Source organism: Lolium rigidum, chromosome 2, assembly GCF_022539505.1.
Source record: "Lolium rigidum isolate FL_2022 chromosome 2, APGP_CSIRO_Lrig_0.1, whole genome shotgun sequence".
NCBI classification, from domain to species: Eukaryota; Viridiplantae; Streptophyta; class Magnoliopsida; order Poales; family Poaceae; genus Lolium; species Lolium rigidum.
Window position 1 is genome coordinate 120,052,662 of NC_061509.1, and position 26,657 is coordinate 120,079,318.

General features: G+C 43.8%; 3 long non-coding RNA genes across 3 annotated transcripts in view; all 3 read left to right on the top strand.

The window, feature by feature from the left end:
- LOC124687145 overlaps positions 1–3,115 on the top strand; it is a 41,001-nt gene extending 37,886 nt beyond the window's left edge. Inside the window, exon 3 of the long non-coding RNA XR_006998110.1 lies at positions 3,036–3,115. This is a non-coding gene — a long non-coding RNA (uncharacterized LOC124687145). The remainder of the gene's footprint in view (positions 1–3,035) is intronic.
- Positions 3,116–3,777: 662 nt separating this feature from the next.
- LOC124687146 lies at positions 3,778–7,323 on the top strand. The gene is made up of 5 exons (XR_006998111.1): positions 3,778–3,819; positions 5,688–5,884; positions 6,541–6,610; positions 7,000–7,076; positions 7,307–7,323. It is a non-coding gene; the product is annotated as an uncharacterized LOC124687146 (long non-coding RNA).
- Positions 7,324–7,599: 276 nt separating this feature from the next.
- LOC124687147 lies at positions 7,600–8,105 on the top strand. The gene is made up of 2 exons (XR_006998112.1): positions 7,600–7,685; positions 7,786–8,105. It is a non-coding gene; the product is annotated as an uncharacterized LOC124687147 (long non-coding RNA).
- The last annotated feature ends 18,552 nt before the right edge of the window (positions 8,106–26,657 follow it).

The following is a 26,657-nucleotide window of genomic DNA, read 5'->3' on the forward strand; positions in this document are numbered from 1 at the left end:
GTTGGCGGGCGGCGGCTATGCTTTTGCGCCGCCATCAATGACATCGTGTCCCGCGCGCGGCCGGCCTTAAAAGTCCACCGGCATCGTCCCTGGCATCGCCCACACCACGGACACCTCCACTCCGAACTCTCACCGTCGTGAGCCACCGCATCACCATGGGGAAGAAGAAGAACGACTTCGAGCCGTCCGGCAACGGAACCAAGAAGGCGGAGCGGACGCATAGGGTGCCGCTGCCCGTCAACGTGGTGCGGCTCATGTACACGAACTGGATGCCGTGCATGGGCTGGCGGGACATGCACCTGCCTGGCGGCGGCTGGCGGCTCGGCTACCTCCGGGTGCATGTCCGGCCGGTGCCTCCACGCGAGCCAGAGAGGAGCGCTGAGGTCCGGCACAGAAGACGGAAGGTACCTGCCGCCGGACCTTCACGCCGATCCCGCCTACGCCATCGACTCCGACACCTAGCGCACCTGGGCAAGACCGAGAAGGATCCGAGGAGGAAGGCGGGCTTCCTCAGCGATAGGGACTTCCCCTTTGACCATCCACCTCCGCCTCATCATGGAACACGGCAGCCGCCGGCGCACGACGATGACAACGACTACAACGACGCGCTGACCTACCACAACGAGGAGGCCAAGAACGACAGCGACGACTACGTCACCTGTATTTTCCAGGAATGGCAGTTGGCCATGGCGGAGGGCCGGGAGTTTGAGTACCCGGCGACGATGACGGATGACGGATAACGAGATCGCGAGGCTCGGCGTCTTCGTCTCAGAGTCAGGGGTGGACCGGCCGATGCAGCACATGACACCACAGGCATCATGCCACCGGGCCTCCTAGAGGAAGAGACATTGTTTTTTGAAGGCTTGCCAACTGTTGAGGACCCGCTCAAGCCCAGGAGGAAATTTACTCCTTGTTATCATGTCCGTGCTACTATTGGAGGCAGATAGAACTTAAGCTAATTTTTGGTGCTAGCCTACATATGGCTTATCACTGAACTAATATACATGCCCTTACATGCACACTAAATCTCCAGAAAAGAAGGACAAAGAAGGTTACAAAAAGCACAAATACATTAGCATCTGCAACTTTCAAAGAAAACAGTGATAGTAAACTTCTGAAATAATGGCTGCATTATTATTTCTTTTTCATCACGTTACACTTTATAGGCAAATACCATCTATTAGCAGGCCTCTTTAAATGAGCACGTACACTCGTAAGAAATTACGGTAATATTTTTTGAAAGTAATATGTTAAATAATTTTTAACATATTAATAATATAGCTCCGTAGCGAAGCACGGGCAATCTGCTAGTATAGAGTAATAAAGTCTGGATGCGACCGTGCTACGTCAGGTATTTTTCTTTTAAACCCTTGTACAAGTTGAGATCAACCCGCAGTCCAGCAACGAGCGCTGGAGCTCCTCCAGCCGCCGCGTCGCGCGAGCGAGGTTCCAGCTGCGGGCTCCTCCGGCCGCCGTGTCGTGCTAGGGAGTGCCTCCGGCTGAGGCTACTAGGGCCGCCGTTCCCCTTCATCTTGCTGCACGATCTGTTGCTCCGCCGCTAGATCCATCCTACCAGCGTCCGTGCACGGTCGATCTATGGTGGTGTGGCCGTATGGTGTACTAGGCGCAGGATCCCCGGCTGGACGCGGACGCATGGCTCGAGTGCTCGGCCTCCCACACTCCATCTTTCTTTCTTCTTTCTTTCATTTTCTCCCGGACCTGTTCCAATTTCTTCCACTGTTGGAGGTGTTCCCAGTTTTGTGATGAGTGATGATTATGCATATAAAATAGCTGCCTACATTAGTTACATGGGCTGATCGATTTTTCTACGCGCAGGCTTATTGTTTCTGCCAAGCCGATCAATATGCTCCCAGGCTGGCTACATATGCCAGATGAGCTGATCGATACCAACATGGGGATGTAGAGTTCAACTCACGATGCTGCTTTGTCCCTCGTGTGGTCCCCTGACCTGCCCTTCCGCCTACTTAAAGCCTTCGTCGCGAAACCCCCCGTACCGAAAAAGTCACGGTATGAGAAACCTTCCAGAGCCGCCGCCATCGCGAAGCCAAGATCTGGGGGACAGAAGTCTCTGTTCCGGCACGCCGCCGGGACGGGGAAGTCCTCCCGGAAGGCATCTCCATCGACACCACCGTCATCTTCATCAACGCTGCTGTCTCCCATGAGAAGGGAGTAATTCTCCATCGAGGCTAAGGGCTGTACCGGTAGCTATGTGGTTGATCTCTCTCCTATGTACTTCAACAGTGCAAAATGAGACGGAGTATTTGTTTTATATTGTAGTTATCTTTGTAATTTGTTTCGCCTGTCCTTCCTCTTCGGCGGTCTGCACGAGAAGCGGGTGGTTGCTGCAGCCGAGCTTGCATGGAACATCTATCCAGTCCAGCTACAAGATGAAGTACCCAGCTTCCGGTTATTATTTCTTGGTTTTGCTTAGAAAATTAACTACTTTATTAGGGGAATATTTAGTATTGGATTTCTTCTTGCTCATGCAAATTGATTGCTCGAAATTTCAACCTTGAACGTAGAAACCTATCACCGTTAATTGAGTGCCACGCGTGAGCGCACACGCTTTCTTGAGGACCATATGATTCTCACTTAACATCTTTGTTGACTGAAATGTCGATCTAAGACTGTGTTTGCCGTCTCTATTGCAGGAAAATTAACTACTTTATTAGGAGATCATTGCACGAAGGTTAATAGAGTTTGAATTTATAAGGACATCTATAAGAGCCTAGCAGACGCACTTCATATGATGTTCATAGCTAATGTTGCTAGCTGTAAACTTGCTCTGTTTTTATTTTGGTGAAATATACCTCAAACTAAGATTATTGGTTTAACAAAACTATGCAAGCTATTACCATTATATATGGTGTATCAAGTTACCTTATTTGAATATTGGTCGCTGCATCCCTTCATATCTTGATAGCCAATATTTGATGATAAATATTCCTTTGTATCCTTGTATATATGTAGATGAATCTTGCAAAAAGATAATTATGTGCTTATTCATCATACAGGACATCATCACGAGGGATGTTCACTCCTGGGATGGAGGAAGCACGGCAGAGCATCCAGCCAGCATTGGGGATGGAAGTGCAGATAAGGTCGGCGACGGCTCGAAGAGGCGGGGAAGATGACGAACGGGCGGGGGTTTGGGTTCCACCGCCACCGTCCTGCGGCAATTGGGGGCCTCTTCGTGCAGAGCCGGCGGCCGGCTATGCTCCACCTCCTCCATCCCTACCTTGGCGCTGCACATGGGAGAAGAAGGGGGCGACAGGAATATGGCATGAGGACGAGGGGTTGCCGGGATGGATTCTGCACCACCGTGTCGTCTTGTCTACTGCAACCAGCCCCATCCCTCCGCCTCCTGTGGCTCTTTTCTCATCGATCTCGCGACACTGCTACACTCCCTCTTCATCAACATCCACGTCACGGTCATCTTCACGTCGAGCTGGCAGCTAATATGCATGATCCCAAGTTTGGTCTCTCTTTGTTCACCATTGTTCACCTTAGCTCACAGAAAATAGTAAAACAATGTCCTTGATGCAGCTAGAAAGCTTGGTGTCACCCAATGTACTAGCGATAAGGCGCTGGTCGCTTTTATCATTGTCTACAATGTAGGGAAGGAATAATAGTAGATCACCCTATCCTTTTGTGTTATACATTTCTTATTTTCCCCTGAATTTTTTGCCTATTGAATAATCTTTTCTCACCTACAGGTTACATGGTGTATGGTACAGTTCTGGGAGTTAGCCAATGGCAATATATTTGCACTTTTATTTTGGTGCTTAACAGTTGAAGGTAAATAAATTGCAGTCATATTTTATTTCTTTATGCTAAAAACTCAAGAAATGACATGTTGTACTTGGTTTACGAGTATTTCTTGTATAGAGAAAGCTTTATATACATATCAGCATTACCATTTTGGTTGTTGATATATGGCACCACCATATATGCATTATATAGAAAAATATATCTTTATTTACTTGATGATCAGATATTCTTTCACATGGATCATAAATAGCCTATGGTCTTCTTCTTTGTATTCTTGTTTATTCTTATGCAGTTTTGTTAGCATAATTCTGATCTTGGTTTGTTCCAGGTCAGCTCGTGTGTGTCGCATGATTTAGTTTGGTTAGTTAGTTGCATGCATAGATAAAGGAGGTAGCTAGCGCAGCTGAAGTAGCCCAGGTCTTGCGGATGAGCAGCGATGGCTCGCGTTTGAAGGAGATTGGGTCACGAGGACGTGCGCGTGGTGAGCGCTCTGTGCGGGCAGATCGTGCGCGTGCTGAGGTGTGTGCGTGCGTGTAGTGGAGCAGGTCCTGTGTATAAGAACCTCCTGTGCATCGATGTAAACTGTGAGCTGAAGAGAAATATGAGTAGGGTGTATGTGCGCCCACGGCGGCGTTCGTGCGCCGGCCGGGAAACTCTGTGTCTCCACTCCATCGTCTCCCTCCGTTCGTTTGTGCGAGAGAGGAAGAGAGAGGGTGCAGCCGAGGGCTGCACCAACATGTGGTATCAGAGCCTCATGGTTCGAGGCCGTGGCGCGTGGTCAGTCCGCGATGAGCACGGCGGACGCGGAGGCGGCGCGCTGTGACGCCGTACGTGCGGCGAGCGTGGAAGCCCCGGAGGCGCTGCGTGGTGGCCGCGGCTGCGTGGCGGCATGGAGGTGCTGTGCTGCGGCTGAGGCTGCAGCAGCGCAGCACAACGGCCATGGAGTATGGCCATGCCGTGCGTGCAGGAGCGCGGCGTCCGCGGCGGACCTGCGTGGTGGCGCAGAGACTGCGGTGGCGCGGCGTGGCTGGGCGGCGTGGAGGAGAAGCCGTTCGTGCGGCGGGTGAGGCAGCTCGAGCGGCCACGTTGCTTGCGTCAGGGCGCGGCATGTGCGTGAGCCAAGGGCGTGCGGATCATCGGAGGAGAACGCGTCCGGCGGAGCGCGGGACGGCTGCGTCGATCATGTCGGTGCGTGATCGTGTGCGCGAGCCGGGGCGTGCAGGGCGTGGCGTCATCGAGGAGCTCGGCGTGCGTCGCCGAGGAGCTCGACGTGTGTCGCTGCATCGGCGTAGGTCGCCGGGGATGGAGAAGACGGCGGTGTCGCCGGAGACGAAGAAAGGGTGTTTCGGCCGACGTCAACAGTCGTCTTTTGTAGTTCAGAATTAGGGGGAGTTTGTTAGCATAATTCTGATCTTGGTTTGTTCCAGGTCAGCTCGTGTGTGTCGCATGAGTTAGTTTGGTTAGTTAGTTGCATGCATAGATAAAGAAGGTAGCTAGCGCAGCTGAAGAAGCCCAGGTCTTGCGGATGAGCAGCGATGGCTCGCGTTTGAAGGAGATTGGGTCACGAGGACGTGCGCGTGGTGAGCGCTCTGTGCGGGCAGATCGTGCGCGTGCTGAGGTGTGTGCGTGCGTGTAGTGGAGCAGGTCCTGTGTATAAGAACCTCCTGTGCATCGATGTAAACTGTGAGCTGAAGAGAAATATGAGTAGGGTGTATGTGCGCCCACGGCGGCGTTCGTGCGCCGGCCGGGAAACTCTGTGTCTCCACTCCATCGTCTCCCTCCGTTCGTTTGTGCGAGAGAGGAAGAGAGAGGGTGCAGCCGAGGGCTGCACCAACAAGTTTATGTTTTTTCGCTTTTTAGGTATGTAACTGAAAATCTACATGATATAATTACAGTCAGTTGCAGGTGTTAACAGTATTCATGTGCACCAAGGAGCTCTAGGAGTTGGGGAGGAAGGAGGAGTCCAGGGACATCAATTGGCAGCGCCATGAAGCTCAGCAAGAGGCGTGCAAGAGGGTCACCATCGTTGTAGCATACCATAGCTCAGACCAGAACCACAAGAGATGGAGTTTGACACCCTGAAGCAAACAAGGTAAAAGTTATCTGAATAAAAGTGTTAACCTACTTGTTTGTGTGGTGTCTGATGTGTGGGTGAGAGAATGAGAGCAGATTTTGAATGGGTAAGGGAAAATATCTTTACATGTTCTTTCATTTGGTATCCAAGGAAATGTTCATTTTTTTCTAAGCCGAACCTATTCGGTATCTTGGATGTCTTGCATCTCAGATTTATACTTGCGAAAAAATCACGAGTTTCTCAGATCTTAGGCCACCATATGGATATCTTGGAAGTTTTTTTTTAAAAAATAAAATGAATGCTGGAATGTATGCTCATAGGTAGATGAGTTGTAAAGGAATAAAAATCTGGGTAGTGTATTTATACAATAGCATAAGTTGAGTCATGAACACGGGAAGTAAGATTCTGAACTTCTATTTATGGCAAATACAAAATCCAAAGCACAAGATGTATAAATACAAGTTAGTAAATGTTTATGTAAGTATTCATGAATGGTTTTGCAAGATCATTCTTGTGACACAAAATCACTTTCTACTCACGAATAATTTTATATACCTGTAGTCCGAGAACCCCACCTGTTGTGACACGAAATCACTTCTTTTTTTCGATAATACTAATGAATTTTCTTATGTTCCAGAAAGGCCAAATAGAACATAACTTTTCTTTCTTTGTAGCACCGGTGTTGATTGGAGTAAAAATACAGACATCAACTAAGATAATCGCAGGTTCGGTCCATCATTTTAGGTATTGACTTGGTTCTTAAAGGTTAAATTAGTTTTTAGTTATTACTTTTTGGTTCTATTCTTTTAGGGTCAAAATAATGATGCTTTCTCCTATATTCCTACGGTATAGATAAATCGTTTATCTATTTTTTTATATCTTCAAACCCAGTAAATGTCAACTATGTCTGGTCTACTGACTGATTGTTTTATATAACTATGCTTCGGTCAATGCAAAATAAAATGCTGACTTGATGTAATGTACTGCATGCAGCCGATATTGTTATGTTGTTTTTTTAGGAGAGGGAGATCCCCCATACTGCATATGTATTTGATAAAGAAAATGTACTGCAGCATCTACTTAGCATTTATTTGGCCTGTTCTTTATGGAATTTAGTTTCCTAATCGTTTCAGGTTCGGTTCCAAGGCCACGTGGTTTTGTCTGGATGGATCCCCTCTTTGATTGTATTCCTGGAGCCATAAATACTGAGGTTAAACTCTGCTTCTCTTACTACTAGCCTGATTGTTCTATGTATTCTGTTTTAAAATGGAGCTTCACATGGGCATGTTCTCTGTGCTATTACCTTTCTACATTGTTGTTTCATGGTCGATATAAAATTAGGCGTGAACAAAAAAGAAGTGCAAGTTTGGGGACTTAAAATTGATATAGTTTATTTCCTTTGCGCTTACTGAAAATAACAACTCTATGTGATAACTGCAGGTCAATTGTGAGGATATGATGAATGGCATACTTAGGTCTGCATATTTGTGGTCATTGCCTGTCCAACACTTTCAGCCAGAGCAAATATGTTTGTGGCAACAGTGGGAACAACCATCACTGGAGATCGTGGGTACCAGCCTGATGAGTGTAATCGTGGTGGCCGCCGAGGTCCCATCACGCGGAAGCGGGTGCAATCATCCAGAGCTATGTGTGGGTTTCGACTGCTTCTTCTTTGTAAGCATCTGGTTGAATCTGATTTCCAGCTTCATGCATTGATGTTTTCATGCACATGCTACAGATCATGTGTGTTCCTACCGCTGCATGATGAGAAGGGTCTCTAGCTATGGCCCCTCGGCAATCTCCCTACCCCCTACATCAGGTCAGTAGCTCACTATTCCTTAACGTATTCTTCCCCTCCCATTCCTTAACGTATTCTGCCTATTGACTTTTCCATGTAATTTTGCTTGTTATTTATGCAGAGAAGATCTGGTTTTGATCATCGATTGCCCAAGTGCCAGTCAATTCTTCTTATGTTTATCACTATCAACTAAAGGCTAAAACGATGGTTTTTAGCCTGACCTTGCATGCCCGAGTGGTACTTTAGTTTGCCTACATAGACCATGCTGCAACAATGGCCAAGGCAACTTTGGTGTATGCGATGTTCCTTCTACACTTCTATTGCTCCTGAGAACCTTGAGCGTTAGTTATAACAATATATTATCCTATTTTCCTGATTGTATATGAGAGTTTGCTACTCCGTTCATAATGTATGTGATTTATCTAAATTTTATCTTATCGACTGTTTTTTAACCTAAAAAATGTATTATTATTTTTATTCCTTTTATTTTATCCTCATATAAAATATAAACCGACGCAAATTTCACGGGACCGTGCGCCAAGGCGCACATCTAAATCTAGTTCGAGTAAGGGCACGAGTAGAAGACGAGTAGGACATGAGTTGTGGGTCAGATACACCCAATCTCTCTCGGCTGGGCCGGGCCAAAGTGGGTTACCCTTAATAGGACGATGTACAAACAAATACCTAGGTACATAACATGGTACATAACATGTGACAGCGATCAAATTTATGAAACAGGTTTTTCTAGCGATAGACTGACGGATAACCAAGAAACAACGGATGAAGCGCACTCAACGGACCAAACCACGGAAACACTTCGTCTTTGTTATATGTATATATATGGGGTTTCTATTGTACTGAGAATCGTACAATCTAAGTAACACGCTGTGATAAGTACAATCTAAGTACCCTTATCCCCATGGCCTGCGATAACGTCTTCTGGCCGGCGATCACCATGCATCGCCGTGTCTGTATCACGCTGAAGACGGGCAGATGACTGCCCGAGCTCAGCAGTTCCGAGCACAAAAGGAGCGAAGCCCAGTTTGATGATCAGGCTATCACCCCGCAAACTGCACACATGCTAAACCCTTTCCCCGTACTTTAATCAGTCCAAACATCCACAGGTTATAAAGAAGAAATACGGAAGCACTGATGGAATTTAACACTAAAATATATCGTATGCAACTACCAGATATGTCCACAGGGCCAGAATAAAGGATCTCAGAAAGAGGCGCTAGTGGCCGGATGATGGCCGTTGGCCACGGTAGACGGTAGATGTGTTCAGGCCATGGAAATATTCTTCAGGAAAAGAAACCAATTATATGCTGAAACAAAACACCAATTATAGCTCATTGTATTTGGGATTACTCACATGGCGACATATTAGTAATGGCATCCAAATTTCACTTGCAAATAACAAAAATGCTCGTAAATTAGTACCAGAAAAAACAACTTGAGATAGAGATGGACTAAGAAAACCAATTATGATCCTAAACTAAGGGCCAAAAAACTCAGTAAGTGAAAGGCTAGTATGTCCATACTGTAAATTCTAACTCTTGCAATTGAACCAAATCTGAATATTTTCATGTCAGTAAATAATAAAACACTGAAATTCTGAAATTAAAATCTTCATCAATCACCAGGCAAGATATGGAAGAATGATCCAAGTACCAACATCACTTGATGAAAGCGGGAAGATTTTTTGATCACGTCAAAACCTGTACTTATGTCCCTGTGTCACATGTATTATCGCAATATATATACAAACTGTTGGTGTGACAAATCCAGGCCGGGTCATCCTCTTCCAGAAGAGGCCTATGTCTACAGCGCACTTAGCCCCTAGCCCTGGCGCCAACACCTCTTGCGCACTGTGTTTTTCCATACCCCTCCTACTTGATCCTAGGCTAAAGATGTACAGCTCAGTCAGCTCTGCGAACCCTCTTCTGCTCAAACAGACCGAGTTCCTCCGACCCTCGATATGAATAATCCACAGAAATTGAGCTTTTAGTTCAGTTCGAATCCTTTGTTCTTGCCTGCAATGCATAATCTCTATGTGTCCTGGTCATACGTAACCTGTCAACAGCGGTGAGTAGAGAAACGAATGAAAAAGAAGCACTCAGGCCTTCAGACACACATGAGCAGTGCCATTATCCACAATAAAGAATGAAAAAAAGCAATCACGCCATTAGCACTGCTGCGTATTAGGCATGATTCAGGAGCTACTCTGCTATATTATCTCTTGCAGGAACTCGCACACCAAGCTTCTCTTTACTCGGCAACACATCTAGAAATTGCAGCCTATGCACCTAATCTCTTCCGCTAATGTAAACAAATTGAAGAACCGCACCAATAAAAAATCAGCGGCCGAGTCGGGAGGTGCGGAGGCGCCAGGAAGTGAACTGGTGGTGGATCGATCGAGGCTGCAGCAGGGATTTCTGGGAGGCCATGGGTACGGGGGCGCCTGTGACTCGGATGGAGCCAGTCCTTGCCGCGACGGAGGAGGAGGGGCACGGGGCTTACCGGCGGCGTCCTCGCCGCCCTCTCGGCATGGGGCGGCAGGCTGCGGTCGTCTCCCCTTCGCCGGGGGAGCCGAGACGTACCTTTCCGACGGAGCTGGGCGGCTATGGGGACGGGACGCGCCGGGCCGTACCTCGTCGGACGGAGCTGGGTGGCTATGGGGGCAGGGCGCGCCGGACGGGGCTGGGCGGGGCGCTCTCATGGCTTGACGTTTCGGGCGTTGACCCAAGAAAGCAAACTTCACTTGGCGGTGGAAAAGATGGGGAGAATTTTATTTTTTTGCCCCTATTTACTTGACACTTCTACAATTTGCTCTCATTTACTTCGTCACTAATATTTTGCCCTCTATTATTTTGGTCTTTCATCTTTTGCCCTCAACCAGATTAGGTCCACGTGAAATGTCTAACTTTCCCCTTTCCTTATCTTCTTCCTCAGGCCAACTTCTATATGGCCTGATCGGCTGATCCTGTGCTACCTGATTGCCTTCTTCCCTAGCTCGCTCCTGCTCTGCTGACCTCGCGAGCGACCACCGTTTCTCGTTCCTCTCGCCCGAGCCGCCAGTTCCTCGCCGACGTTTGCACCTCCCGCCCGCCGCCGTCGCTATACCCATACAATACGTCGCCTCTCCTCTCCATCTCGTGTGCAACCGCGTGGCCGCATGTCTCCCCACGGCCACGCCCGCCTGCTTTCGGCCTTCCGCAGATCGACGCCATCGCCGCCGCCCCCACGGCCACGCCCGCCTTACTGTCGGCCTTCAACAGCTCGACACCGCTGCCACCCTCTAGGACCCCCCCCCTCGTCCGCCCCTCTTCGTTCGCGCCTCCTGCTGGCTCCCGCTGGCGCGCCCCAACCTTGACTCGGACGTCCTCGACTGCGCGCCGCACGCGTCTTGCGGCTCCTCTTCCGTAGGCATCTAGCCAGGTCCTAGGACATGGCCGGCGGTGCCGGTGTGAAGAGAAGAAGTAGCTAGGGGTACGATAGTCCTCAAGTTGTAGCCTTATCCCCAAAACAAAAGAAATATATTAGAATAATTCAAAAGGGGCAAAAAATCAAAGACTAAAGTAATGTGGGGCAAAAAAATAAGTGTCAAAGTAAATGAGAGAAAATTGTAGAAGTACCAAGTAAACAGGGGCAAAAAATAAAATTCCCCAAAAGATGGATGCCCGCTCGGCCAGGTAAAATTAAACAAAAAAAAATGTTTCGGTTTGTTACTTATAGGTGGCACGGTGGGTAATTTACCTCCACTTTTTGGGGTAGTTTTAAGTTGGACAATGACCAAGGATGAAACCCTTTTACTTTTATTATTATTATATACTCCCTTCGTTCCTTTCTATAGTGCCTATAGATTTTTGGCATTTGTTTCAGAATATAAGGTTGTAGCTTAGCTTTTTTTCAATTACCCCCTCCCCGTTCAGCTCCCAAATCGTCCAGCTCCCAAAATTGTTATGATAAGTTAGGAAGATATGGATTTCCCAAATTTTACGTTGATCTCAAATCGTTCAGCTAGGGGTCTTGTGTACAAAATACTCTTGCGCTAATTTCCGTGCCAAAAAACAATAGACACTATAGAATGGAACAGAGGGAGTATATAGGTAGGTATAGATAAGAGAGGAAGAGTACCTTCTTGATGTTCTTCTTCCGCCGGATCTCCTTACCGTCCTGCATCTCTCCATAGATCTCTCCAGGTATCTCCTCCTCAAGGATATGACCGGCATCCGGCTGCTCCCCACGAATCTGGCCGAGACTCTTCTGCTCGAGGGCCGAGGTTAGCTTGGCTGTGGCCGGAGAAGGGGTCGGAGGGATGGAGGGGCGGCCAATTTAGTGGAGGGAGGGAGGAGCATCGATACGGAGGTGATGAGTAGAGGGGGCGGACCTTCCATGGCATTCGTCGGAGGTACAGAGCCGAGGGAGCGGCATGGCGACGGTAGTGGACATGCTGCGACCGTCCATCAGGCTTTCTCTCCTAACCAGGGCCCTCACTTAAAGGGTTTAACTGGGTTAGGCTAGCGGCGCCGTGGACGGCCCGTGACCACTTACAGGCCTAGATGAGACCACTCTTCTTGCTCGGTTAAATCAGATAACAGTGGGTAGCGATCGGTCAATCGCCGCAACATCAACATAGCAAGCGTTTTGGTAGTTACTGGTTAATAATATATGTTGGATTGACACAAGCACAATACAATATTGCTGACTGGTGACTGCAGTAGACAGCGCACAGTGAGCACTGGTGGTAATGGCACCTAGCTTCCCCGCTCGCCAGATTTTGTCTTAGCTTCAAGGGTCGATCCTGATGTGGACTGTTCATCTATCACGTTCTTTCAAGTCGAGCGTGCGTTAGCAGAAACGTCTCCTCTAACGTTGAGGAGGCAAGCTAGAAAAAAGAAAGAAGCAAAGTCAGAGAAATATAGTATAAGTATCCTATTAATTACTAGTATGAATTATTGTAGGTAATTACTGTAGACATAAAAAATACTCCTAAACTAAGTTGTGTTACACCATTAGTTTGCTTCTACTCCCTCCCTAGGTCGTCAATTTGACCTATATAATTTAAATTATATAATGCAAAAATTATATTATTAGAAAATAGAACATCTAAAATTTCTAATGGTATAATTTTTATAACATAGAACTAATGTTAACTTGATCAAATTTGCGATCTAGGGGTACGCGCATGCCTAATAAACTGTGAGAGAGGGAGTATGTAATTACTCTAAATACATAACATAAATTTATATTATGTTATTGTATTCTAGTTATTTTGACTTAAACCATATAATAGTTTAGAAGAAGGAAAGTTAAACTACTGTAGCTTTGTACTCCCTCCGTTCTGATTTAGTCTACATTCTAGAAAAAATAATACAAACTAGTATTGCATTTATTAGTACTACTTAGATATGTGACCAACCAATCCAAGCTACATTGAAAATTACAATAACCAATAAAGAGAGCAAAATCACTTCGTTTTCAATGTTGTTGTTGACCAACAGCTAGAATGTAAAGTTAGAGGATCCGGTTCCGCGTTAGCCGGTTCTTTCAAATGTAAACCCCTCGAATTTGCATCTGATCGTACTTATTTTTCTAAATATTTCAGAAAACGTCAAGGGGTATGTTTTCCTTGAGAAATACTCGGTTTTAGATGGCCAAATTCATGACCAAAGTAAGCTTCAGATTTGAGGAGACCACATATGACACCTAGCGTGTAGCCGGCCCAGCCACAATGGTCTTCTGTACTCGCTCTATCTTCACCCTGAGTCCATTACCAAGCAAAGGGTCAAAACTGGACATGCCAGGAGATCTAGATACGAGAATGCCGGAAGGTTTTATTTCAAACTCACACTCCAATTCCGGCTACCAGGCATGATAATCGATTAATCGGCAATCGACACACAAATCATTTCAGAAGTAGACAATGGACTGACAGTTTTCTCTTCTTCTTTTCCAAACTAACGCTCTCACACCATATTTTACTTTCAAGAATGCACAACATGTGAAAATAGCTCTAGTTTATGCATGACCAAATATATCACAGTATTGCAGCTTTAGTTATGTAATATTTTTGTCAATAATGCACCAGCAGTAAAAGCGTCTTTCCAGTCCCTAGTTAACATCGTTAGTGCTCAAAATATATTAAATGTATTAGAGTGTCCTGCTTGGAAAAAAATAGACCTAGTGTTGAAAAGAGGAGTAATCTTTTTTAGGGCTAAATAGGGAATCAGATTTAGTTCTAATGACTTTTCGGGACTTTACTCTCTTTTTCAGCATTGCATAGCGACTTAGTGAGGGGAAATTTATCTATGAGTAAAATACTGACAGGTATAATGCGGGATGGACTGAACTCAAAGAAGTTTAGACCCAGTGTCTAATAGGGAAGAAAAAATTTCTAGGACGAAACAGGGAATCACGTGTTTATCTAGTATACAACTATCAAATAAGGAATTTCCGCTTAAAATTTTGTCCAACATGTGTTACCTATTCCCAAGCTAACTCTTTCAGCTCTCCTGAATTTAGTATCGTTACAGGCTACTGAAATTCAGAGCTTCGGCTTTCAGTACTCCAAACTTTTATTCTTTCAGCTCTGCTGAACTTAGTATTGTGAAAGGTCACTTGTGTATTCTAATGCTTTGATAATGTTTGCTCGGATTTAATTGTGACAATTCCGTCCATTTGAGGGAGAAGTTACTGAACTTTAGTCGGCCTAAATTGCATTATGGTTTGGTGTCACACTTTTCCTATTTACATCTTAAATGCAAGCGCTAACAATTTACCACAACTCTCTCAACAAACTTATCCGAAAAGAAAATCCGGCGCAACTAACTTCTCCATCCGGCGCAAAACAATAATTTCAGGCGAAATTCCAGAAACATCGCCCCAGCACCTTCGTCAGACTAGTCATAGTGGGGAGTAACATAGAGTAGTAACATGGTGCATGTTACTACCTCCATAGTGGATAGTTACTTATATGTGGTATCATGCATGTTATATTTATTAAATTGTAGACTCAACTTGTATTGAGAAGTGTGATGTTATGGTAACATAGCTAGTTACCACCTCACTCTCTTTCTTCATTTATTATTATGCCATGTCACCAAAATGCATTGGGGTGTGTGATGTTACTAGCTATGTTACTCTCACTATGAGTAGTCTCATCTATCCGCCTGAAGGTGCATCCTATCTATCTATCCTATCGAGGAAAAAAAAGAAACACCCACTGACCGGAGTTGGCTCAAGAGCTGAGCAAGTGGAGTCCTGGAGGTCCCATGGGATTCGCGGGCCTCTTGTGCGGGGCGGTGCCGGACTGGGACGACGACATTACCGCGAACGCTTGGGAGGGCGGCGTGGCTGGCGCTGGCAAGAGCACCAGCAGGTGGGAGGACCAATTGCACGCCGCAACACGGGGCCCCTTGCTGGGGGCCGTGCCTGGCATGGAAACCGGCGCCGCCTCCGAGTGAAGCACGCCTCCACAACCAGGTTGTGCCGCCGAGGCTGGCGCGTGCGTGGGAGCAACCACGACCAGCTTCTGCGACGACGAGGGGATGCAGGAGATGATCTATAGCTTGTCGACGTCCTCCGTGGGGAGTTTGTCGTAGCCCATGTAGTTGGACATCCATTCCAGGTCTGCCAACTGGGCAAACTACAGTAATTCACTCAACAATGGGCACTCGTGTACCGTAATTTTTTCGAGGATGCTCGTGTACTGTAATTAACTCGGCCGTGGCTCGAGAGCTGAGAAAGTAGCGACTGGTTGATTGTGCAGGTTCGCCCAGGATTGCTAGGGAAGAGGAGTGAAACTGGAGCGGCTCGAGCCGGACAAGGTCTGGATCTACAACACACCTCCGACTCAGGCTGTAGGTGGGTCTATCCGTGGGAAACCACTTCTTGGCCACCTCTGTCCGCCAGCCCAAAGCGGGAGGCTACTTGCTACACTTTTATTTTTCTAATAGGAAGTGGCGTCCAGTCGGCCCACTTTAGCCCACCAAGCGCATGGGCCGTTGGGCGTTGGCGTGGATTCCGCTCCAAAAAGAAAAGCGATCGCTGGAGGGATCAAGCGATCGAGGCTTGTAGCTGCTTATTCCTTCAGACTTTACCCACTAGCTTTTTATTCCTTCAGACGTATACTTGCTATAAATTATACATGTATAAGCAGCGTCCAGAAATTCAGAGTATTTCAAAACAATACAAATAGAAATACAAATGGAAATGACAGGAAAATGTCCCATTAAATTCAGAGTATCTCAAAACAACACAAACAGAAATGATAGGAGAATGCCTCTCAAACACATGAGCATCTCTTTTAAAATGAGTACACAATATTATCAGGTCATGGAAAATTTACTGAAAGAAGTAAGCTTCACAATGCCCTGTTAAACATCCGGATGAATTAGAAGTAGTGAAGTTCGACAGATGCAGAAATTTTGTTAGCACACTCCGCTAACAAACGGCTTAACAACACAAGTAATGTCATGACCAAGCTATATAACTTAAGTAGCTACTACTTAAGTAACACATCTCTGAACAAGCTTCTATTGCACATAGTATCGGTTGCTTACTGTTGAGATCATCTATATCATGCAGCTGTTTTTGTCAACAACGCACACACCCAGTGACAAGATGCTGAACCAGGCAACCCTAGAATTCGTTTTCTCGCTCACTTCCCGCATCTCCGCCTCCCTGCATAAACAGATCATAAATTATGCAATGAATTGACCATTCCAACTAATAAGTTATAGAGAAAATTCCTTATTTGACACTACCTTAAATTTTGGTTCCGTATTTGACACCGAAAAACTTTTTCTTCCCTATTTGATCCTAAATGCAAATTTCTTTCCTTATATGATACTCTAGTACATTTTGAGCACTAACGGCGTTAAGGAAGGACGTAAGAAGACGATTTTACCCCTGTGTATTATATTAGTTTTTTTTTGGACAAAACTCGCCATTGTTACCTGACGACCGAATCCCCTCCCTGGCAAACGAGCGCTCGAGCAATCACTTTCTGTGGCGCGGAAGCGCTCGCGCAGCGAGTCAATTCCCTTTTTATCACCTAGTGTTTAATTGCGTTCACATGTGTTCACACTAATAGCTTGTATTACTACTTTGCAAGTTGCATGCAGTAAAGAGCGTTCACACTGCATGCATGCACATGCACACATCATCTCATTGATTTGCATTTAATGAGCTAACTTTTCAGCATGCTTTCGTAAGTTGTTGCATGCATACACATAGCATCTCACTTTTTTCTTCAGCACGAGGCAGATTCTCAATTCTCTTTTTGCAATTCCCTTTTGGTTTTTTTTCGTACGGTAATTCATGTTTAAAGGGATCCTTTTGCAATTCCCTTTTTCGGGCCAGTGGTTTTTAAGGGGGGGAAAATAACGGGTGGGAAGATCCACTTGCAACTCAAATGAACTACCACTTGATACTCAAATTAAGTATTATTTTTAAGCTGTAAGCTAACAAAAGTTGCTAAAATATTCTAAATGAAATTTACTTTTTTAGGGTTGCTGGGTATTTATATTTACCGTTGATAAATAACGGGGCACCGGGTTGATAACTTGTAAACAAAAAAGAGTCGCTACATATTTTAAATTAAATAAAAAAATTAGGGTTGATATTTATTTATATTTACCATTGATAAATAGCGGATCACCGGGTTGATAGCTTGTAAACTAAAAGAGAGTCGCTAAAATATTCTAAATGAAATACTTTTTAGCGTTATTATTTATTTATATTTATAGTTGATAAATAACGAGGCACAAGGTTGATAGCTTGTAAAATAAAAAAAATTCGCTAAAATATTTCTAAATGAAATACTTTTTAGGGTTGGTAGTTATTTATAATTACCATTGATAAATAACTAGGCTCCGGGTTGATAACTTGTAAACTAAAAAGAGTCGCAAAATATTTGAAATAAATTTAGATTTTTAGGGTTGGTAGTTATTCATATTTACTATTGATAAATATCAGGACACCGGGTTGATAGCTTCTAAACTAAAAAAGATTCGCTAAAATGTTTAAAATAAAATTAACTTTGGGGTTGATAATTTTATACATTTACCGTTGATCACTCAAGTACGGAGGGGTTGATTATTCCAAACAGAGAGGGTTGATAACTTTTAGTCCGAAAAAAAGTTGCTCGAAACATATCAACATGGGTGCTAGTTTTGAAGATCTCGTCGAGACGGATTTATTGGTGAAAGCGAATCTTAATTTGGAGTTGTCGTTTGAAAGTTAAAACGTTTTGAATTTTTAAATTTGGAAAAGATTCCGCTGACATCAGCAGATTCGTCTATTTGTGCATGCATGCAGAACTTTTTCTCAATACCCTGCACCAGGTTGATAATTTTATACATTTACCGTTGATCACTCAAGTACGGAGGGGTTGTTTATTCAGATAGAGAGGGTTGATAACTTTTAGTCCGAAAAAAAGTTGCTCGAAACATATCAACATGGGTGCTAGTTTTGAAGATCTCGTCGAGACAGATTTATTGGTGAAAGCGAATCTTAATTTGGAGTTGTCGTTTGAAAGTTAAAACGTTTTGAATTTTCAAATTTGGAAAAGATTCCGCTGACATCAGCAGATTCGTCTATTTGTGCATGCATGCAGAACTTTCCCTCAATACCCTGCACCAGGTTGATAATTTTATACATTTACCGTTGATCACTCAAGTACGGAGGGGTTGGTTATTCAAATAGAGAGGCTTGATAACTTTTAGTCAGAAAAAAGTTTGTCGAAACATATTAACATGGGTGCTAGTTTTGAAGATCTCGTCGAGACGGATTTATTGGTGAAAGCGGATCTTAATTTGGAGTTGTCGTTTGAAAGTTAAAACATTTTGAATTTTGAAATTTGGAAAAGATTCCGCTGACATCAGCAGATTCGTCTATTTATGCATGCATGCAGAACTTTCCCTCAATACCCTGCACCAGGTTGATAATTTTATACCTTTGCCGTTGATCACTCAAGTACGGAGGGGTTGATTATTCAAATAGAGAGGGTTGATAACTTTTAGCCCGAAAAAAAAGTCGTCGAAACATATTAACATGGGTGCTAGTTTTGAAGATCTCGTCGAGACGGATTTATTGGTGAAAGCGGATCTTAATTTGGAGTTGTCGTTTGAAAGTTAAAACGTTTTAAACATTTAAATTTGTTCCTTTTTGCATGCGTGCAAATGTACGGCAAGGTAAAACACGTTTGCTCCTAATCATGTCTGAAATCGATCGCTCGCTAATCTCCTAGCGATTGAGCGCCAGCTAGGGCAGCCCCCTGACGACATATTCAGTTACGGGCAGAATCAATTTTAATAAGAAAACTTACTCCTCCGATTTAAATAAAAAATTACAAAATTTGTCACAACCTGAGTAGTACCGAATTACTGCTGCCGGCCCAGAATAAAAAAGACTGACCTTCCGATTAGGCGATTACCTAACAACCCGTCGATTCAGTTCTGGTGCGCATCCGAAGCTCCATGGCCAACCACTGGTCCGCCGCCGCCGGCAGATAGTCTGCGCGCTGCCGCCAGGACCCAGCTCCAACGCCGGCCTGGCTCTCGACGCTCTCCGGTCGCATGCGCAGCTTCATCTCCGCTGGTCCCGTGCCCCACGTACCCCACTAGGCCACCACTGAACAGACCTCCTTTGCAGCGTTTCCGTGCGCGCATGGCACTGAGCGTCCGAGCCATAGCTCCATGGTGAGAGCTAACTATCCGTTTTCCAAGTCACAACATGACTCAGGGTGCTGCGCTACTCATTTCGCTAGCCCACTGCTCTTTTTCTCCATAGTTGCATAGGGATAGAGGAAAGGGTAATTTGGTCTAAGAAAAATAAAAGTGACGGCAGGGAGTAACAGAATGGACGGTGGTGTCATTTAAGGAAAGAAATTTACACATATGGTCAGATAGGGAAGAAAAACTTTTTCAGTGTTAAATAGGGAACCGAAATTTAAGGTAGTGTCAAATAAGGAATTCTCTCTAAGTTATACTTCCTCTGTTCCTAGATATAAGCCATATAGTTACTACTTAACGATATTGTCTAGAAATTACCTGGACTGGACTGGACAATCAAGTTACAGGATGTCATGACCAAGCTATAAGATACTTGGACTGGACAATACAATCAAGTTACAGGTAATGTCTAGAAATTCAGAGTATTTCAAAACAATACAATCTAGAGTATATTTTTAGGTTCTCTTACAGTACACACCAGACTAGCTACAACATGTCAAAAACAAACGCGGAGCCAGGGAGAAGTATCCAAGGACGACGACCTAATCCATCGAGGTGGCGCAACGGCGGTAGCGAACGCGTAGCGGAAGCCCACCAAGCTTTTTCTCTTTACCGTGGGTGTTCGTTAAGAGGCTTTAATTGGGCTGGACTGGCGGCACCGTGGACGACCCGTGACCACCTACAGGCTTACCTCTGACAGGTCCAGGGAGAGGCATCATCGTTGTTGTCGGTCTCCGTCTTCTCCAATTGGTTGGTAGAGGAGCATCCTCTCCTCCATGGGCACCTCCTTGCGTGAGGAATCAACCCAAGAGACTCGTTAATGTCACTGCTATTTTTTCATACTACTTCCATCCCGGTTCACAGGGCTTGCACGTATTTATAGATCGTAAATTTTATCAACGTAATACATGCTGGAATTTTGAGCATTTGACCTTTGGCCCATGGCCCATTATCAAATGCTGAAACTCACATGGCCCATTCCAAAAATCAGTGGCAGCACTAGTGGGGGCTAAAGTTTAGTCTCACATTGCTAGTTGGGAGAGAGTTGGAGTGGTATATAAGGTGGGCTGTTCTAGTCCTAGTAAGTGAGTGAGAAGAGAGAGAGCCCTCGCGCACTCCTCCTCCTCCGCCGCCCGCCTCGAATCGCCACGCCTCGCCTCGCCACGCCACGCCTCGCCTCGCCTTCTGGTTTTTCTGGATCGTGGCTGTGCCGACTCGGACGTGGGTTGCGCCCCACGACCTTCCCGAACCGCACTACATAAGACCCTGCGCAACCCTAGCCGCGATGAGACGCATATGCGACTACCTGTTTCCAGTTCATTGCGCCGCCGCCTTCGTCTTCATCATCCCGTCCGTCGGCGTGCACCGACTGCCGGGACAGTAGGCCTCCGGAACCCTGCCACTCGTGAACCTGTACGGGTGAGGGGCAATGTAATATCCCAAGTAATGGGGTTACAAAAATAGAGGAAACAGATGTGTGCATTGCATTCATGCATAGAAAATCTGGGGAATTTTCGCGCTTTAAAGTAAAATAGTCACAGTAACTGAAGTTTCACTTGACCTTGATGGAATTGAAGTAGCTCACCAAGTCCAGTGCTATAAACCTCAATGTGACTTTACTAAAACCTTGTTTTGGGTAGAGATGATTTGATCTAAGGGGTTAGATCAAATGGAACTAAAACCAACACAATAACATATTAATCAAGGATCAACTACTTGATCTTATTAAAGATCATAATATGGTATTCCTTGCCATAACATATGAACATCTATTCAATTGGAAATCAAGTAACAATAAAATGGAGAAACTATTCTTAACTTATCTTTTCCATGTCTTAAACAAATAAATAGTCCTACCATGAACCTCATGGTATTTCTTGAACTCGAACTCTTGAACTTAACACCAACAAAAGCTTATCATTAAACCCTAGAGATGGGAGAGGTATATAACCATTAAAGAGATAAGAAGCACACTCTAAATTATTAACACTTAAAAGTTAAGCAACTACCTTGAGGTACAATTGAATTCACTTTAAAACTAAATACCAAATATAGCAAAACACAAGGACCTAAGTGCATAAAAGCCACACCTTCTGATTTCAATCATAACTTATTAAATATGTGGAATATCACAAAACTAAATTCGTTTACATTACGAATTATAGTTCAAATTATTTGAATAAAATAAACTATGAGTATTTTGAAACTCATATGATCATGCCTTGGTGAAATCAAACATCACCATTCAAAATTGGGGTATAATCCTTATCTTTGACATTTTGATTCCAATAATAATATAAATACAATCACATATGATATAGTGACTCAACCACAAGCATAAAATTATTCACAAGATATTTAGTAACAAAAGCCACTTGGCTATCCAAAAATAAATCACATGAGAGGATAATCTCAATGCCACATAGGATGAAAATATCTACATAGCTTGAATCCTAAGCTATGCCACCTCATGCTTAAAGGATTGCTATGGATGAGAGCATGACAACCAAGCACCTTACTCATCAAATTAAAGCAAGAGTCATCCACCCATGTGTCATGTTACTAGAGCATGCTCAAGCCTATAAAAGGAGCCTCACACTTCATCCATTTCATCATCTTGCACCTTGATGCAAGAAGACCAACACATTGAGCCACTCCATAAAATAGTTAGGATCAAGATGAAGCAGCTAGGAGGTGGAGGCATGCCACAAGATGCAGGTTTATCAGATTTCCGAAGAACAAGCTACGAAGCTAGCAAGGTAGAATTCTTAGGCAAACCACATATTTAGTTAATCACATCATCATTCCTTGAGTAGAACCATAGATTATAATCCAAGACCTTGTGAAGTGAGAGGGGTAATTGGAATAACCATATCTAAATACTTTTAGTGATACTTAAGGAAGCACATACCATGCATGATCATCACCACTGGGTAATAAGCATATACTCTAAGAATTGGGAGTACAAGCCATTGAGAACAAATTGCTCATGATAGTGCCATGACCATACTTTGGAGAAATAGAAGAATAAGCCATAAGTTAAATCCTATATGATAAGTAAATATCATTCACCACATGAAATGATAGAAAAATCATGAGTAAGCAAACCTAGGTTATATCTCAATCCTAACTTGTGAATCACTTGGTGATCATAAGTAGAATCCTATCTACATTTCACTTATTCCTCAATTAAAGAAAACAAGAAAACCTTTAGAGTTAAACTCTATACCTTATATGGTGAGAAACCATTCATCCCTATAACCAAAGTTAACTATAAAAAGAATCTATGCCCATATCACAACCTAACTTGTGAATTAATTGTTGATCACAAGTAAAACCCTAAACTACATCCCAATCTTAGTTTGTGCATCACTTAGGTGATCACAATTAAAACCTAGAACATATTTGATAATTAAACCATGTGTGGTGATCAACCAATTATCTTTGTAACAAGATAAACCATGATGGAAACAATACCTACTTAGATACTTTCAAATATAATGATAGTATTAACCTTAATAAGGGGGGTTATGATAGAAACTATAAAACCCTAATACTTTTGAGCTCACATAAAATCATGTGCAATTGACCAATTCCTCAAATATGAAGCCAAGTCATAGTAATAACTTCCAAAACAATTGGAAGAGGAATAACCAACTCTAATTACTCAACAGGGAGTTAAATCATAAATGAAAAAGGAAATTAAAACTAATACCTAAATTCTTACCTAATTAAAAATTGTAGCAAGGCCACATATATATATATATATTAATGTTTATTCAAGAACAATGCAGTAACATATTGATTTTCTTATTATTCCTCATGAAATTGCAGTTATCAAACACCTGCAAAATAGAAAAGGATTCAAATTGGAATTTAAAGCAGAATGCAAATTAGAAAAAGAAAACAGAAAATAAAAACAGAAATGGAAAAAGAAAAGAGAGGAGAAAATCTCACCTGGACCTCCTCTGGCCGCAGCAGCCCACCAACATAGCCCACCAAGCAGCCCATTAGCACCAAGCCAGCATAGCCCAAACCAGCCCAGTACCTCTTCGTTGAAAAATCAACGAGAGGAGCTCGTCCTCATCCCTTCCTCCCGCATGGAGGCCAGCGAGACGCCGTGGCCATCTTCCCCTCGGCGCTGGCAGCCTCTCCTCGACCGACGGCGTGACGAGGCGCGCCCTGGCGCCATATAAAAGCCCTAGAACGAGCCCTAGCTCGCTTTCTTCTCCCTCTGCTCAAATTCCCCAATTTCCGAAACCCTAGCTCGCTCCGGCCATCTTCATCGCCGCCGGTAGAAACCTCCCCAGGCCAAGCCGTAACCACCATCAGCACCGCCATGCTCGACTTGCTCTGCTTGCAAAAGGAATTGAGCCATGGTGATCCGTAGCGCTGTCGTCAACATCGCCTCTCCGACGGCCGGCGCCATTAAATCCGGCGAACCAAACCACCATTGACCTCGCCGTCAAGCGCGTCATGCTCCTGGTGAGCTTCTCATCTCCCTAGCATGCTCGCCGAGTTCAATTGCACGCCGTAGCTCCACCGCGTCGATTAGCCCGTGATCGCTGCCGCCGTACCTCGCCGCCGGGCACGCTCCGGTGACCAAACCGGAGCGGCGCCACCACCACCAGCATCGCCTAGTTGTCCTCGTTCCAACGTGCCCACACACAGCCTCGCGGGGGACCGGAATCACCGGCGACCATCACCACTGCCCGCCGGCCACCGTGCTCCTTGCCACGTCGGCACTGCGTGGCAGCTGACTCAGCCAGACCCCACCTGTCTGTGTCTGTGAGTAGCACAGGCACGGGTGCGTTTAGTATTTTAGTTATTTTCAAATTACAGAAAATGTCTACAACTTTGAAATAATTTAGAAAATTCAGTTTAAGTCAGAAAAATATAAATGAGATATCAAAGTTCTTAGAAAGGAAAACTCTATCCAATAAAAATATAACATGAAATTTTTATTTTTAATAAAAATTTAATTGTTTTAAACTTAATAAATAAGCATTTTCTTTTATTCTTAATTGAATTAAAATTCTATAATTAGGAAAACTTCCCAAAATAAATAAAAACCAGTAAATAAATAAAGAAAACATTAAAACTAAGTTTATTTATTTGTTAATTTTATAAATCCTTATTAGTAAGATTTAAACCCTGACTAATAATTACCCTAAATTATTAATTGTTCAAAAATAACAAAATGGCAAATCCAATATTAATTTTAATTGCAAAGTTATTAATAACTTCATCCATAATGAAGTTATTAATCCAAGAACTAATTGTCAATTAGGAAACCCTAAGTTCCATATTGAATTAAGAACACAAACCCATAATTTTATGTGGGATACTAAAACCCTAATACCATTAGGAACCCTAGCTCCATTAATCCATATGAACCCTAAATTGTCCTAAACCTAAACCCCAGGCTATACCATGTGATCATGGTACTTTCTTTTGAATCATAGAACCATATAGCACCTAGATACTTGTCATGACCACATAAAATGAAGAAGACCTATCACTAATAAGATGGATATCCCATGTGTTCATCTTATCAAACCTAGATGATCAAATAGAACCAACCCTAATTCCTATCTTCGGAGACACGAAACTTAGTTACCCATGCTTAGCATCACACCAATGTGATGAACCTCAGGAGCAACTATGCCAAATCCTGAGCATTACCTAACCATATTCCACTAAACCCTACTAGTGTTGGATACTTATCAACTAACCTATTTAGGAGCCAATTATTCCTTACTTATTAGAACCAACAGTAAAACCTAGGCAACCTCAACCTTAATTGTAATACTTCTTATTACTTAAGAAGTATGTTCTTCAAAAGTTATTCTTTTGAAGTAAATAGAGAGTGTTCATCAACCCTATCTAATAGCACCTATAAACCCTAATCGCAATACTTCTTATTACTTAAGAAGTATGTTCTTCAAAAGTTATTCTTTTGAAGAAAATAAAGAATAGCCATCAACCCTGCCTTATAGGACCTATAAACCCTACCTAGCTATCACCAGCAAGATACCCACCATGATAACAACCATGTATAACTAATTGCTTAAGTTGCTTATACTTAAGTAAAACCATTCAAGCCTAGTTGCTAATGAATCCAACCTTGTTAGGATCCATCTAATATCTACTCAAGAGCTAATGAGAACCATAGTTAACCATAGAACCCCACCAACCTAATTACCATACTTGTTCTTTATCAAAGAACATGTTCTTCAAAAGTTATTCTTTTAAAGTATATGATAATCAATCATTAACCATGCCATATAGTACTAAAACTGACCACTGTTCTTTACTTGTTAACATTATGCCAATTATCATTCTTTGAGTGCTCAATTGATTACTATGCTTTATTATCTACCTGTTTATAATACCAAGTAATCACACCTGAATAAGAACCTTGTATGTGAATCACTCTAAAAGTGCAACACACCCTGAACTAATCATTACCACTCACTAATCCTAAATCATCGGGGTTAGGTCACGCTTAGAGCGATTGCATCTCATACTTATGCACTATTGCATCCTTGCCAATCTTTTAAACACCGTCCTTACCGGATGATGATGCTATTTCAGAATTTGGATTTATTGCGTATCGAAGACCTTGTCTGCATAATCTTGCAGTCAAGAAAGGCAAGTTCATCACTTGCTCATGTCATTTGAGTATCTTTATCAAATTATTTGCAAAGTACTATGATTATCACTATTGCATAAAAACCAAAACCACTACTTTCATAACTATGAATATGACTATGTGGTGGGCAATGGAACCATGGATTGTGTTGATATGGTGGAGGTTCCATTGCAAGGGTTTATATCCATCTAGGATTAAACAACAAATGTCGTCCGGTGATTCTTGTGCCGTAATACCCGTGTTAACCATAAGATCTGGAGTGGGACGGAATAGTCAATTGTATTTCCACCTCTTGTACATCAACGGATGCGCTTACCGTAGACACTTGACCCAGGTTGGGCAAGCGGTGGGGTGGGGATCCCATTCTAATTCCCCACGGTAAGTGGTCTATGATGGGTGATGCGTGTAGTCGACACGTCCGTTGGGAACCCCAAGAGGAAGGTGTGATGCGCACAGCGGCAAGTTTCCCTCAGTAAGAAACCAAGGTTTAATCGAACCAGTAGGAGTCAAGAAGCACGTTGAAGGTTGATGGCGGCGGGATGTAGTGCGGCGCAACACCGGAGATTCCGGCGCCAACGTGGAACCCGCACAACACAACCA